At 41.2% G+C, this 16,353-nt stretch overlaps 1 protein-coding gene and 1 pseudogene across 1 annotated transcript in view; one reads left to right on the forward strand and one right to left on the reverse strand.

Annotated features, from left to right (window-relative positions):
• The window catches only part of RANBP17 (RAN binding protein 17), a gene marked incomplete at its 5' end in the record, with an annotated part of 271,440 nt that overhangs the window by 78,964 nt on the left and 176,123 nt on the right, over positions 1 to 16,353 (forward strand).
• Positions 11,548 to 13,428, reverse strand: LOC126012222 (RNA polymerase II-associated factor 1 homolog; annotated as a pseudogene).

The raw sequence follows: 16,353 nt of genomic DNA on the forward strand, positions 1-16,353 counted from the left end.
GGCAAATATTATCCTCAATGGAGAAAAACTGAAAGCCTTCCCTCTAAATTCTGGCACAAGACAAGGCTGTCCTCTCTCACCACTCCTATTCAACATAGCACTGGAAGTACTTGCTATAGCGATTAGGCAAGAAAAGGATATCAAGGGAATCCAGATAGGAAAGGAAGAAGTCAAGCTTTCACTGTTTGCAGATGACATGATACTCTACTTAGAAAACCCTAAAGACTCTATCAAAAAGCTTCTAGAAACAATAGACTCATATAGCAAGGTGGCAGGCTACAAAATTAACACACAAAAATCAATGGCCTTTCTATATACCAATAGTAATAAGGATGAAATGGACATTAAGAAAACAACCCCATTCACAATAGTGCCACACAAACTCAAGTATCTTGGAATCAACTTGACTAAATATGTGAAGGACCTATACAAAGAAAACTATAAAACTCTGCTCCAAGAAATAAGGGAGGACACACGGAAATGGAAATGCATACCCTGCTCATGGATTGGCAGGATTAACATCATCAAAATGGCAATACTCCCCAAGGCATTATACAGATTTAATGCCATCCCTCTAAAGATACCCGTGACATTCTTCAAAGAAGTGGATCAGACACTTTTGAAATTCATTTGGAACAATAAACACCCTCAAATAGCTAAAGCAATCATTGGGAAAAAGAATATGGGAGAAATTACTTTCCCCAACTTTAAACTGTACTACAAAGCAACAGTTATCAAAACAGCATGGTATTGGAATAAGGATAGGTCCTCAGATCAGTGGAATAGGCTTGAATACTCAGAAAATGTTCCCCAGAGATACAACCACCTAATTTTTGATAAAGGAGCAGGAAATCCTAAATGGAGCAGGGAAAGCCTCTTCAACAAGTGGTGTTGGCACAATTGGATAGCCACTTGCAAAAAATTAAACTTAGACCCCCAGCTAACATCATGTACAAAGGTAAAATCCAAATGGATTAAAGACCTCGATATCAGCCCCAAAACCATAAGATATATAGAACAGCACATAGGCAAAACACTCCAGGACATTACAGGCATCTTCAAGGAGGAAACTGCACTCTCCAAGCAAGTGAAAGCAGAGATTAACAGATGGGAATATATCAAGCTGAGAAGCTTCTGCACCTCAAAGGAAATAGTGCCCAGGATACAAGAGCCACCCACTGAGTGGGAGAAACTATTCACCCAATACCCATCAGATAAGGGGCTAATCTCCAAAATATACAAGGCACTGACAGAACTTTACAAGAAAAAAACATCTAACCCCATCAAAAAATGGGGAGAAGAAATGAACAGACACTTTGACAAAGAAGAAATACACATGGCCAAAAGACACATGAAAAAATGTTCCACATCACTAATCATCAGGGAGATGCAAATGAAAACAACGATGAGATACCACCTCACACCCCAGAGAATGGCACACATCACAAAGAATGAGAATAAACAGTGTTGGCGGGGATGTGGAGAGAAAGGAACTCTTATCCACTGCTGGTGGGAATGCTGTCTAGTTCAACCTTTATGGAAAGCGATATGGAGATTCCTCCAAAAACTGGAAATCGAGCTCCCATACGATCCAGCTATACCACTCCTAGGAATATACCCTAGGAACACAAAAATACAATACAAAAACCCCTTCCTTACACCTATATTCATTGCAGCTCTATTTACCATAGCAAGACTCTGGAAACAACCAAGATGCCCTTCAACAGACGAATGGCTAAAGAAACTGTGGTACATATACACAATGGAATATTATGCAGCTGTCAGGAGAGATGAAGTCATGAAATTTTCCTATACATGGATGTACATGGAATCTATTATGCTGAGTGAAATAAGTCAGAGAGAGAGAGAGAAAAACGCAGAATGGTCTCACTCATCTATGGGTTTTAAGAAAAATGAAAGACACCCTTGTAATAATAATTTTCAGACACAAAAGAGAAAAGAGCTGGAAGTTCCAGCTCACCTCAGGAAGCTCACCACAAAGAGTGATGAGTTTAGTTAGAGAAATAACTACATTTTGAACTGTCCTAATATTGAGAATGTATGAGGGAAATGTAGAGCCTGTTTAGGGTACAGGCGGGGGTTGGGTGGGGAGGAGGGAGATTTGGGACTTGGGTGATGGGAATGTTGCACTGGTGATGGGTGGTGTTCCTTTTATGACTGAAACCCAAACACAATCATGTATGTAATCAAGGTGTTTAAATAAAAAAAATTATGCATTAAAAAAAAAAACAAACAAAACAAAACAAAACAAAAAAAATTTCAAATGCAATACTCTAAGATTTAGAGTATATATATATATATGTGTGTGTGTGTGTGTGTGTGTTTGTGTGTGTGTCAAATTATGATGAATTGCTCTATTTTAAGTGTATATAAATAGTTTGTTTAATTTTATTTTTTACTTTTGCTTTTACAAAAGTGAATGCCTTTGTAATGTGCTTATTAACCCAGCATCCATTTGATCTGGACTAAAACAACACTGTAAAGTAGAAGAGAAAAGACTTCAAATTATTCTATTGAAAATATTTGGACATAAATCTGTAAAGTGAAACTAGTTATTTTTAATGAGTGGGATTTGGGTTTTTTGTCTTCAAGATTTTGTTTGCTATATAAGACTAACTTTTTTGTGTGTGAAAAGTTTATCATCTGAGGGTGGGAAACAAAACACATCATCAGCTAACTTGGCTCTTTTGTTATCATTTAGAGAGTTTACTATATACATTTTATCTTGTTTCAAAAGTATATTCCTAAAGTAATTTCATTCTCCAGCATTCTTATCACATCATCCCAAAATGAACCAAATTTTCCCATATTCCCTTTTCTCTGGTATCTCCTGAGCCAGAATTCTTGAGGGAGGTGGGGGAGTGACCCTTAATGTCTACCCTGGCACATGCACTAGGAGCTCCTCTCTTTCTAGTCTGTATAATAAACTGGCAAGATTAATATTACTGTTCTCATTTTACAAATGAAAGAACTGACTCAAGACGTAAGTATTTCTTTATTATTTCTCTGGGAACCACCTAAAGTCTTGACATAAAAAGTCTTCCTTTTTAGTGAGTAAATGTACTGTTACATTCCAACTTAGAGCAGAAGGGTGTCGTACTAGCTGACAGTGAGCCATCAGTGTCCTGGCCTGTTTCTTTATCCTATAGTAGAAGACCTCTTCAGGGCTGGCTCCTGAATTGGATCCTATGCAGAGCAGGTTTCTCCCTCTTTTATTCTTTGTGCATCATGGTCCATGCCTCACTGCTTCAAACATTCTGCATCTTGATGCATGTGACCCTGGCTGCTCCAACTTCTCCCACAGGCTCCCTTCTCTCTTATTTCTGCACAGTGGAACACAGGGTGTGCCTCTGTTTCTTTAAAATTCCACTTTCACCACTCCCTGCTGCCGGTGCTGCTTCTCCTGATCTTTTATGTATGATACCTCATCCTTTGTGATGCTTTCCTTAGCTCTTTTTTTTTAAATAAAAAAAATTTCCCCTTTTGAGGTAATGCCAGTGGTGCCCAGGGCTTACTCCTGGCTCTGTGCTCAGAGATCATTCTTGACTGGCTGTATAAGACCATATGGGCAATTGGGGGTTGATCCTGGTTTAGTCACGTGCAAGACAAGCACCTTACCCACTGTCCTATCACTCAGCTCCCAAATCTTATTTTATGCTATGTATCATAGCATATGATTCCTAACCTAATTTTACTGCATTGTAAATGTCTGTTAAGGAAACATATGCAATTGAATTCACATTAGTACTGTATCTGGACCTTACCCCTCTTAAATTATTATCATCCTCAGGCTCCTCACATACTGCTTGTGTGTTCTCATTAGAAGCTTTGTACTAAGTAAGGGTTGATGACTGTGTGTGTTTAGTAGATTGCTATTCAGTATCTCAGCATCTATCATAGGCTACATGGCAGGGCAGTACTGAATAGGAGACATAAAAAGAACAGAAAATATTCCCACTGTAATGGATTAAAATGCACCACATCTGATGAAAGAACATTGCAAATTAAAGACTTGCAAGAAAAGAGATCTCTGCTATAAGGTCATTTTACCACTAAAAGTGGCTAAAGTGACCAGACAAGGAAAAACTTGAAATAAGGAAGAGACCAACCACTCATCATATGTATAAAGGGAATTCCAAAATAATGTGCAGTTGATTTCTCTCCAGACATAGAGATCCAAAGGCAGTTGGATGACATATTCAGAGTGAAGACAGAACTGATAACTGGGAACTGTCTTTTATAAAGGAAACTTCTAAAATTTTCAGATAAAAAAAGTGAGAATTAATTACTAGTAAAGCTCCACAGAGTACTTGAGGAAGAAAGTAAGTCTCCTCTAATGAAACATTCTATAAAAAAAAAACAACATTGAAATAAGAGGCCAGAGATAGTGCAGTGTGTAGGATGTTGTCTTACACATGACTAACCAAGTTGGTTCCTTGAACCCTGCCCAAATGATCCCTGAGTACAGAGCCAGAAGTAACACTTTTGAGCATCACTGAGTGTAGCCAAAAAACATAAACAACAACAACAAAAATGAAGAGGCTGCAGAGATTGATTGTACAGCAGATAAGGTGCTGTTGACCCAGATTCGATCCCCGGCATCCCATATGGTCCTTCCAGTACCACCAGAAGTAATTCCTGAGGGTAGAGCCAGGAGTAATCCTTGAGCATCACTGGTGTGGCTCAAAAACCAAAAAGGAAAAAAATGAAGCTTCCAAACCAAAAATATAAATATGAATAAACACATGATAGCTAAAAAGATTTAATTAGTGGGGGCCTGAGTGACATAGCAGCTAGGGCATTTGCCTGGCATGCAGCCAATCTAGCTTCAATCCCCGGCATCCTGGATGGTCCTCCAAACCTGCCAGGAGTAAGCGTAGAGCCAGGATCAACCCCTGAAGGCTGCAGGGTGTGGCCTCCTCCCCCCCTCCCGCCCCAAAAAGAAGATTTAATTAACCAACTATCCAGAAAGAAGGATCCAGGTAGTGTTCATAAATGAATTCATCAAATATTCAAATAATAACAATATCAACTCTCAACAAATACTTCCAAAAGTAAAAGAGGAGAGAACATTTCCTCTATTATTCTGGGAGGTCAGAGGTTCCTCATAGAGGAACCACACAGATCCACCTCAACTAAAGAAAACTGCATGTCCAGCTCTTGTGAATGTGAATCAAACAAAAAATATTTTTTTTGTATTTTGGGCCACACCCGGTGACACTCAGGGGTTACTCCTAGCTATGCACTCAGAAATTGCTCCTGGCTTGGGGGACCATATGGGACACCAGGGATCAAACCATGCTCCATTCTAGGTTGGCGTGTGCAAGGCAAACGCCCTACTGCTGCGCTATCACTCCGGCCCCAAACAAAAAATCTTTTTGAGCAAATTGAATCTAATGATTTATAAATGCTTTGCCCATGGGTAATATCAGGGCAAATATTTCACTTGAATTAGACATTGTACAGGTATTTCTGATTAGAGAAATTAGGCCACAAAGTGAAATCAAAGGTATCTGGATTGGAAAGGATGAAGAAAACTATTTCTGTTGACAGATATATGATGTTATTAATGGAAAATACTAATAATTCAGTTAAACAACTAGAAATAATAATAAAGTACATTTGTGGGACAGAGGTCAATATAAAAATAAATTGGATTTCTATACTTGTAGTAAATAAACTGAAAATGAAATGAATGAAACATTCTATTTCTAATAATATCAGAAAAAACTTTATGCATAGAAGTAATTTTTTAAAGTACACAAATTATATACCAAAAACTGTAAAACATCTATGAAACACATCTAAATAGAAATGTAGTAAGTGGACTTCTTCCTTTCCTATCTGGATTCCCTTGATACCTTTTTCTTGCCTAATCGCTATAGCAGGTACTTACAGTACTATGTTTAATAGGAGTGGTGAGAGAGGACAGCCTTGTCTTGTACCAGAATTTAGAGGGAAGGCTTTTAGTTTTTCTCCATTGAGGATAATATTTGCCATTGGCTGTGGTAGATGGCCTTAACTATATTGAGAAAGTTTCCTTTTATTCCTATCTTGCTGAGAGTTTTAATCAAGAATGGGTGTTGAACCTTATCAAATGCTTTTTCTGTGTCTATTGATATGACCATGTGATTTTTATTTTTCTTGTTGTTGATGTTGTGTATTATGTTGATAGATTTATGGATGTTAAACCAGCCTTGCATTCCTGGGATGAAACCAACTTGATCATAGTGAATGATCTTGCTGATGAGGCATTGGATCCTGTTTGCCAAGATTTTGTTGAGGATCTTTGCATCTGTGTTCATCAGGGATATTGGTCTGTAATTTTCTTTTTTGGCAGCATCTCTATCTGGTTTTGATATTAAGGTGATATTGGCTTCATAAAAGCTATTTGGAAGTGTTCCTGTTTTTTCAATTTCATAAAAGAGCCTGGCCATGATTGGTAGTAGTTCCTCTTGAAAGGAACTACTTTTTTTGAAAGAATTTGAAAGAATTCATTCGTGAATCCATCAGGGCCTGGGCTTTTGTTTTTGGGCATTTTTTATTATGGTTTTAATTTCCTCAATAGTGATGGGGGTGTTTAGATATGCTACATCTTCTTTATTCAGCCGTGGAAGGTTATATGAGTCAAGCTCTCACTGTTTGCAGATGACATGATACTCTACTTAGAAAACCCTAAAGACTCTACCAAAAAGCTTCTAGAAATAATAGATTTATATAGCAAAGTGGCAGGCTACAAAATTAACACACAAAAATCAATGGCCTTTCTATACACCAATAATGATAGGAAAGAAATGGACATTAAGAGAACAATGTCATTCACATTAGTGCCACACAAACTCAAATATCTTGGAGTCAACCTGACTAAAGATGTGAAGGATCTATACAAAGAAAACTACAGAACACTGTGCCAAGAAATAAGAGAGGACACGCGGAAATGGAAGCACATACCTTGCTCATGGATTGGCAGGATCAACATCATTAAAATGGCAATACTTCCAAAAGCATTGTACAGATTTAACGCTATTCCTCTAAAGATACCCATGACATTCTTCAAAGAAGTGAATCAAACACTTCTGAAATTCATTTGGAACAATAAACACCCTCAAATAGCTAAAGCACTCCTTGGGAAAGGAATATGGGAGGCATTACTTTCCCCAATTTTAAGCTGTATTACAAAGCAATTGTTATCAAAACAGCATGGTATTGGAATAAAGATAGACCCTCAGATCAGTGGAATAGGCTTGAGTACTCAGAGAATGTTCCTCAGATATATATAGTTTTTGATAAAAGGAGCAAGAAATACTAAATGGAGCAAGGAAAGCCTATTCAACAAGTGGTGTTGGCACAACTGGTTAGCCACTTGCAAAAAAGCAAACTCAGACACCCCCCCCCCCCCGCTAACCCCATGTACGAAGGTAAAATCCAAATGGATTAAAGACCTTGATATCAGATCTGAAACTATAAGGTATATAGAACAACATGTAGGTAAAACACTCTGTGACATTGAGACTAAAGTCATCTTTAAGGAGGAAACAGCACTCTCAAAACAAGTGGAAGCAGAGATAAACAGATGGGACTATATTAAGCTGAGAAGCTTTACATCTCAAAGGAGATAGTGCCCAGAATACAAAAGCCACCCACTGAGTGGGAGAAATTATTCACCCAATACTCATCAGATAAAGGACTAATATCCAAAATATACAAAGTACTGACAGAACTATACAAGGAAAAAAACATCTAACCCCATGAAAAATTGGGGAGAAGAAATGAACAGACACTTTGTAAAAGAGGAAATGTAAATGGCCAAAAGGCACATGATAAGATGCTCAACATCACTAATCATCAGGGAGATGCAAATTAAAACTACTATGAGGTACCACCTCACGCCACTGAGATTGGCACACATCACAAAAAAGGAAAACAAGCAGTGCTGGTGGGGTTGTGGAGAGAAAGGAACTCTTTTTCACTGCTGGTGGGAATGCTGTCTAGTACAACCTTTATGGAACGCAATATGGAGATTCCTCCACAAACTGGAAATTGAGCTCCCATACCATCCAGCTATACCACTCCTAGGAATATACCCGAGGAAAACAAAAATACAATACAAAAATCCCTTCCTCACACCTATATTCATTGCAGTGCTGTTTACAATAGCCAGACTCTGGAAACAACCAAGGTGCCCTTCAACAGATGAGTGGCTAAAGAAACTGTGGTACATATACACAATGGAATACTATGCAGCTGTCAGGAGAGATGAAGTCATGAAATTTTCCTATATATGGATGTACATGGAATCTATTATGCTGAGTGAAGTAAGTCAGAGGGAGAGAGAAAAATGCAGAATGGTTTCACTCATCTATGGGTTTTAAGAAAAATGGAAGGGGCCGGGTAGGTGGCGCTGGAGGTAAGGTGTCTGCCTTGCAAGCGCTAGCCAAGGAAGGACCGCGGTTCGATCCCCCGGCGTCCCATATGGTCCCCCCAAGCCAGGGGCGATTTCTGAGCACATAGCCAGGAGTAACCCCTGAGCGTCAAACGGGTGTGGCCCAAAAACCCCCAAAAAAAAAAAATGGAAGACATTTTTAACAGTATCTCAGAGACAAGAGAGATGAGGGCTGGTAGGTGCAGCTCATGACATGAAGCTCACCACATAGAGTGATAAGTGCAGTTAGAGAAATAACTACACTGAAAACTATCATGACAATGTTAATGGATGAGGGAAGTAGAAAGCCTATCTCGAGTACAGGTGTGGGTGGGGTGGGGAGGAGGGAGATCTTGGAAATTGGTGGTGGGAATGTTGCACTGGTGAAGGGGGGTGTTCTTTACATGACTATAATCTTACAACTATAATCATATTTGTAATCACGGTATTTAAATAAAGATAATTTTAAAAAAAAGAAATATTATCATAAAAAAAAGAAATGTAGTAAGTGGAAAGATACTACATGGTCATGAAAATTAGTCCTGAATTGTCAGTATTCTCCATATTGATTTTAAGATTCAGTATAATCTATCAAAATCTTAACTATTATCTTTGTGGTCTTAGCAAGCTTATTCTAGAGTTGTCATGGAAATTTAAAAGACCAAGAATAGCCATAACACTCCTGATAAAACATTTCCCTATTCTAAAACCAACTACAGAAGACAGTATTATAGTTTATAAGGATAAACACTCAGGTTAGTGAAACAGAAAAAAGAAAACAGGTATTAACTCACATTTGCAGTCTATTTATTTTAATTTTGTTCTGGGAGCCAAATCCAGCAATGCTCAGAGCTCACTCCTGCCTCTGTGCTCAGGGATTATCCATGGCAGGGCTCAGGAGACCCTCTGTGGTGCCAGGGATCAATCCCATGTTGCTTATATGCAAAAGACAGTACTTTCCCTGCTCTGTTTTCTATACTGCTCCTTGTGGTCAGTTATTTTGGACTAGGATGCCAAGACAACCCAATGGTAAAAGAGTAATGTTTTCAACAAATGGTACTGGGAAAACTGGATATCCACAAGTGAAAGAGTGAGTTGAATCCTTATCTTCCACAGTTCACAAAAATTGTGTCAACATATACCTAAATGTTACTGTTCAGATGGAAAGTTTTAGGAGATTACATGAGCAAAATTATTAGTGAGTTTGGATTGTGCAACATTTTGTTAGGTACAATGTCAAAAGTGCAGAGAGATAAAGGGGAATTAAATTGGATTTAATCAAAATCAAAATACTTTTGTTCTTACATCATCATCTTACCTATAAAGATAATTTGATAGGACAATCCACAAACTGAGAGAAAATTCATTTTTGTTCCTTATTTGGTAAGGGGCTTCCATCAAAAATATGTAAGTGGGGGACCGGAGCAGTGGCACAAGGAGTAAGGCATCTGCCTTGCCCACGCTAGCCTGAAACAGACCATGGTTCAATCCACCAGCGTCTCTTATGATCCCCCAAGCCAGGAGCGATTTCTGAGCGCAAATGCAGGAGAGTAACCCCTGAGCGTCATTAGATGAGGCCCAAAAAACAAACAAACAAACAAACAAAAAAAGTAAATGGGGGTCAGAGAGCTAGCACAGCAGCAGGTGTTTGCCTTGGAGGCAGCTGATCCAGGGTGAACAGTGATTCAAAGCCTGGCATCCCATATGGTCCTCTGTGCTGCCAGGAGTGATATCTGAGTGCAGAGCCAAGAGTAACCCCTGAACACTGCTAGGTGTGCCCAAAAACAAAAATATTTAAGTGCTCTTAGAGCTCAGGATTCAGAAAGATGATTTAAATATTGGTGGAGGGTTTGAGTTTCTTAAAAGACACACACATGACCAGTAAGCATATGAGAAGATGTTTACTATCAGTTTGGGGAATTTATGTCAATGAGGATGAGACAACATTTTAGACCTGTATAGTTAAATAAAAGACAGGAGATAACATCTGAAGAAACTGGAACTTCATATGTAGCTGGTAGCAATGTGAAATGGTCTTAGCCTGCTTGGAAAATAGTCTGCCATTTAGAAAGGTTTAACAGTTCCCATATGATGCAGTAATGGACCCAAGAGAAGGACAAGGAAGGATCTTTAACTCCTATATTATTGACTTCAGCTTTGAAGCAAGGGAAGTGAAAGCCTATCCATATAAAATGTCACACAACTGTTCACAGAAAACTCATGACTATCATCTACTTAACAGAAAAATTCAAATGTTTATCAGCTACATAAATGGGTTTACATAAAGTGTGATCCATCTCAAAATGGGTTAGTACTGGTCATAGAAAATATTGATAGATCCTGCAGCATGAATAAAGCTTGTCATCTATATACATAGTTGTAAGATGAAATCTTTTGCTACATTGAGTAGCAAACTTTTTTTGCTGAAATGAGGACATATACCAGATGATCTTGCTGACAATGTGATATATAGAGACAAACAAATGAATAAACAGTCTGAAAGAAAAACCTTGGCCTTGGAACTGCAGTTACCAAGCATTAGGGGAGGTAGTGGGTGAGCATGCAGAGATAGACCAGAGGGAAGTGGGGGTAGGCCCTGTATACATTAATACCATAAACTGAAGTGCTATCTAGAACAGACTAGATTTTCATAGAACTTGCCCAAATTTTGCCTAAACTTGCCTAAACCTTGGCACTAGAAATGGCAGAAATTCCCTTTCCTTTTTAGGATTTATCATTGGAAAAAGTCAAGTTAGTCAGACAGAGATTTCCTCTCCATTCCTTGCCACCCTGTTCTTATATTCTATCCAGTCAGTCTCCACTAGAAGGGTCTTATCCCCTAGAATTCTGTTTCTAGTCTCCTTTTTCTATTGCTAATTTACTACATGTGGTGCTATATGCACGTGCTCTCTCTCGCTCTCTCTCTCTCTCTCTCTCTCTCTCTCTCTCTCTCTCTCTCTCTCTCTCTCTCTCTCTCTCTCACACACACACACACACACACACACACACCTGCTTTCCAAATACCAGCGTCTGTTAGCAGTTGAAACATGCATTACAGCAAAGGTGTCTTGTGTCTGAGTGAATTCTCCTGGAAACAGTTCTCTTTTTTTTTTTTTTTTGAAGTGAAGTTGGCTTTATTAACAAAGGCTCAGGGAAGGGAAAGAAGCGCCGCTGAGGGCTGGCTCGCGGGGCACTGGCAGTGTGCCTCCAGCACTGCTGCCGGCCCTTGGCCTGCGGCTCAGTCACTGTCACTGTCCGCCTCACTGGACTCGGGGGCTGCCGCCTCGCTGCGGTCTTCCTGCGCTGTGCTGAGTGTTCTCTGCCACGCTGCGGCTGCGCTGGCCAGCCCCCTCGCTGCCACTGTCCGACTCATTGTCGCTGCCCCGGGTCTGCCCTCGGTCCTCCTCCTCCGAGTCGGCGTCACTCCCGAAGATCTCCTCCTTGTCCCTCGCAGCGCGGGCCTCCTCCTCGCTGCTCTCCTCCTCGCACTGCCACTCTGGTCGCTTGCCTCGTCCCTGTCGCCCTCCTCGTGGTCACTCACTGCCCGGGCGCTCCAGGCGCTCATCCTCGCTGGCCTCCTTCTCTCGTTCCGCATCAGAGCCCCCAGCTTCTTTGTCCGCGGTCTCCATCTCCTCCTCCTCCTCCTCCTCCTCCTCCTCCTCCTCGGGCTCATGGCTCTCCAGCTGAGCCTTTTGTGCCTCCTGAGCTTCCAGTTCCTCCTTGTTCATGTCCCGATGTTTGGCCACACGCAGAGCGTTGGTGCCTGACTGAACCCCGGCCTTGGCCCGGCGTTTCTCAGGCGAACCTTGGTCTCCAGCTCGTTGTAGTAAACCCCATCGCCCTCTCGGAAGATGAAGAAGTAGTCTTCCTCGTAGCCTCTGCTGGCCTTGTTCTTCACATTCCAGTTGTACTCCCGGGCAATCGTGTAGTGTACACATCACCCGGTGCGTAGTCCATCTCCTCCTCTTGGTCCCACTTCGCTTCTTCATCGTCTCATCCGCTGGCAGGAAGTAGGCGACAAACTGATCGCCCTCCTCATCCATCGTGCCCCTGGTCATAGCCGGAGACACCATCTCCAGGGCAGCAGCCCCGCCTGTATCCTCAGGGGCCGGGTCTGAGTCAAAGATGGCCTGAGCGCATGGGTTCATCCACATCTTAAAGTCTGGGAAGGCAGGCAAGGCCTCCACACGTTCCTCGGGGCTTGCCATAATGCTGGGAGATTGATTTCTGGGCATCCTCAAAAGTCTTCTCGATGGCTGCGACCTGGCTGCCCCGGTCTTTGCAGATTTCTTCCTCCGTGAACTGCTGCTTCACAGATACCCCAGTCTTGACCTCCGGCTTCTCATTGGAGATGCCGTAGCGGTTGAACTGGTGGAGATGTATTCCGTCTTCTGCATCCATGGGACCACCTTCGTGTGTTGCTGGGATCTTTTAGTGCTGGTAGGAGCCTGAATTTCCTCTTCCAGAAGTTTCTCATCAGCTGGATCTAGGAGTACATTGGGGTCGATGCCATAGGTGTCAGGATTGATGAGGTCGATGGTGACCCCCAGATCTGGCTCAGTCAGGAGGTCGTGTTTGTGCTGCTTCTCCAGAGAACTGTACTGAACAAACCTATTCTGGTCTAAGGGTAGGTGATGAACTTGGGGTCAAAGGGGATGTCCGGGAGGCTGTGACAATACTTGACTCGGCAGACCACCCCGGACCTCTCGGGCAAAGTGCGGTGAGAACTGGGCCTGTGGCCATCCTCCCGCTGCTGGGCCTGGGTCTGGATGGTGGGCGCCATGGCGACGGGTCCGGGCCGGGCCACGGAGGGGCGTGCCAACCGCGGTGGGCGCTAGCTTTGGGGGTCCTCTCGGCTCGGCGGGGGTCAGGTCAGGGCAAAGCGGGCGAAGCAGACTCGGAGAGAAGCGCAGCGCAGGGAAACCAACCAGCGGGGCGGACTGGCACCAACTGCCGCGGGGAGTCCAAGTGGGACCCGTCAGGCTGCCTCCAGGCCTCGAGAAAAACAGTTCTATTCTAATGAAAGCATTTGTTGGTGCCAAAGGACTTACGTTTGTTTTTGTTTGGGGCTCACACCCAGAGGTGCTCACTATGATGAGACTGAATCCAGAAAGCTAAAGAACTGTAATGGTGACTCAGTGTCCCAGTGACTTAAGCCACTGACCACTGACTTAAGACCACTGCACTGCTCTTGTGTCTCATTTATCTGGTCCTGCCTCCTGGTTTTGTTTTTGTTTTTGTTTTTGTTTTTGTTTTCAATTTCTGATTGCTCAAGCAAAGGTTATCAGGCATTGTAAAGGTAGGTCAGAAGGCATGAAGACAACATAGTGATTCAGACTCAAGGACACTGCATCTTCATGCTTGCTGTCCTGGCCCATTTATAGATGACAGCCCCCTCTTTATGTGCTTAATAGCATCCTTATTTGATTGGCATATTAGATGGGTCACTTTTGTTATTTTGGGGGGTCACATCAGTGATACTCAGGACTTTCTCCTGACTCTGCACTCAAGAATTATTTCTGGACATGCTCAGGGGGCTGGATGGGATGTTAGGGATCAAACCTGGGTCAGGTGCATGAAAGGCAACCGCCTTACCTGCTGAACTATTGCTCCAGCCCACGTGGCCTATATCTGTGACCTTGGGTGCCCCATGTACAGTCAGAGCCACATTTATTCAGGGGCCATCAGGAACAAATGATCCACTCTTCTGTGGAGAAGCTAGAATTTGCTGGCAAGTCGTTACTGATGTATCTCCATCTTACATGATCCTGAATAGAAATAATTTCAGCTCTCGGACTTCATGTCTGTGTGTGGATTTCAGAGTTGTTTCATGTAATCACCTGTGCCCTCACTTTTCTCTCTGTTAAGTACACTCAGAGAGCAGCAGATGGCATTCTCTCTCTATGCTTGTTATGCCCTCCCACTTAGAATGCACTCACAGCCCTTGGTAAACTGAGTAGGAAAGCACTTGTATAATGAAACAAAAACATGGCCGAATGGTAATTTCCATGGTTTCTGTGACTGTTTGTGCAGTCCAAGGTTGAGAATGAATGTGCTTACTGCTATTTCTGGCCTCTTGACTCTCCTAATTGCGAGCACTGTGTATCTTTATACTTGTTAACACGGTGTTAGGAAAGCGACTTCAGGAAATTCAATTACAAGAATACTACATATTTCTTTCTTTCTTTCTTTCTTTCTTTCTTTCTTTCTTTCTTTCTTTCTTTCTTTCTTTCTTTCTTTCTTTCTTTCTTTCTTTCTTTCTTTCTTTCTTTCTTTCTTTTTGGTTTTGGGGACACACCCTGCAGTGCTCAGGGGTTCCTCCTGGCTCTATGCTCAGAAATCACTCCTGGCAGGCTCGGGGGACCATATGTGATGGCAGGATTAGAACCATTGTCCTTCTTCATGGAAGGCAAATGCCTTACCTCCATGCTATATCTCCAGCCCCTACATAGAATTTTCAATGTTTTGTATAGATAGGAATAACTTTAAAATATTTTTAAAGTAATCATTTAAAACTATTCAACTATAACAAGTATTCTTGCAGACAGGTCATAGGGAAAAAGTTTCTTTGATGATTAAAATTATATTTTGAAGTTGTAACTTAGAGAATATGATAATGACTTGGAATATTTCACTATGTATTTAAAACTTTTCAAACTTTTAAGTGGACTAATTTTACATTTAATGTGTAAATATGTCATAGTTTGTTAATAATAGAACTAAAACTACTGGATTGTGTTCTTTTAATTGCCATATATATACATATCACATATATATTTTATATGTTTGTATTCAGATAGATAACTTACACGTCTCCACTTACTTTATCTTGTATGATAATATATCTTAATGTAAAACAACACTTTTTTTCTTTTTCTTTTTTTTCTGTTTTTTTTGGGGGGGGGGATCACACCCGGAAGTGCTCAGGGGTTACTTCTGGCTCTATGCTCAGAAATCACCCCTGGCAGGCACAGGGGACTATATGGGATGCCAGGATTCGAACCAATGACCTTCTGCATGAAAGGCAAATGCCTTACCTCCATGCTATCTCTCCAGTCCCTAAAACAACACTTTTTATGGGCCACACCCATTGCAGTCTACACTCAAATTATTCCTGTCAAACTTGGGACCATATGGGATGTCAGGGATAGAACCCAGACCAGCACATGCAAGACTTACCTGCTGTGCTATCTCTTCAACCCCAGAAAACACATTTTTGGTTTTGTTTTGGTTTTGTTTTGTTTTTTTTGGGGGGGGGATCACACCCGGCAGTGCTCAGGAGTTACTCCTGGCTCTATGCTCAGAAATTGTTCCTGGCAGGCTCGGGGGACCATATGGGATGCCGGGATTCGAACCACCAACATTCTGCATGCAAGGCAAATGCTTTACTTCTATGCTATCTCTTCGGCCGGAAAACACATTTTTTAATGTCCCAGCTTAACATAAAATTGATCAAAGTGACTAAAAGCCTAATTATTTTACTTTTAAGTGTCTTTATTTATAAATGAATCTGTCAAGTTAAACTTTTCAGTACTAACTCACTAAGTGTTTTAATGTTGATTCAGGACCATATACTAGAGAAGAAAATCTGGAACAAAAATACTCCAAACATTTATGAATAAAAATATTCTTCCTAATCAAAAGTATGATGCAGAGTATATAAATAAAGTTTAAATTGGAAAAATATGCACTTTTTGAATAGGCTTTAAATCCAACATGCTATTTTTTGGTATTACATCTGTGAACCTGGAATACCGTTCATTTATTGAGCACTTACTTGCCTTGCAAGTAAGTAAGGGGCCCTGGGTTTAAAACCTAGAGTTGCCCTCCCCAAAATATATATGTAGAGTTGAATTAGAATAGTTATGTAATTATTTTGGGGGGAGAAGAAGTTTTATTCTGTGGACCAG

Source organism: Suncus etruscus, chromosome 6 (genome assembly GCF_024139225.1).
Source record: "Suncus etruscus isolate mSunEtr1 chromosome 6, mSunEtr1.pri.cur, whole genome shotgun sequence".
Taxonomy (NCBI): Eukaryota; Metazoa; Chordata; class Mammalia; order Eulipotyphla; family Soricidae; genus Suncus; species Suncus etruscus.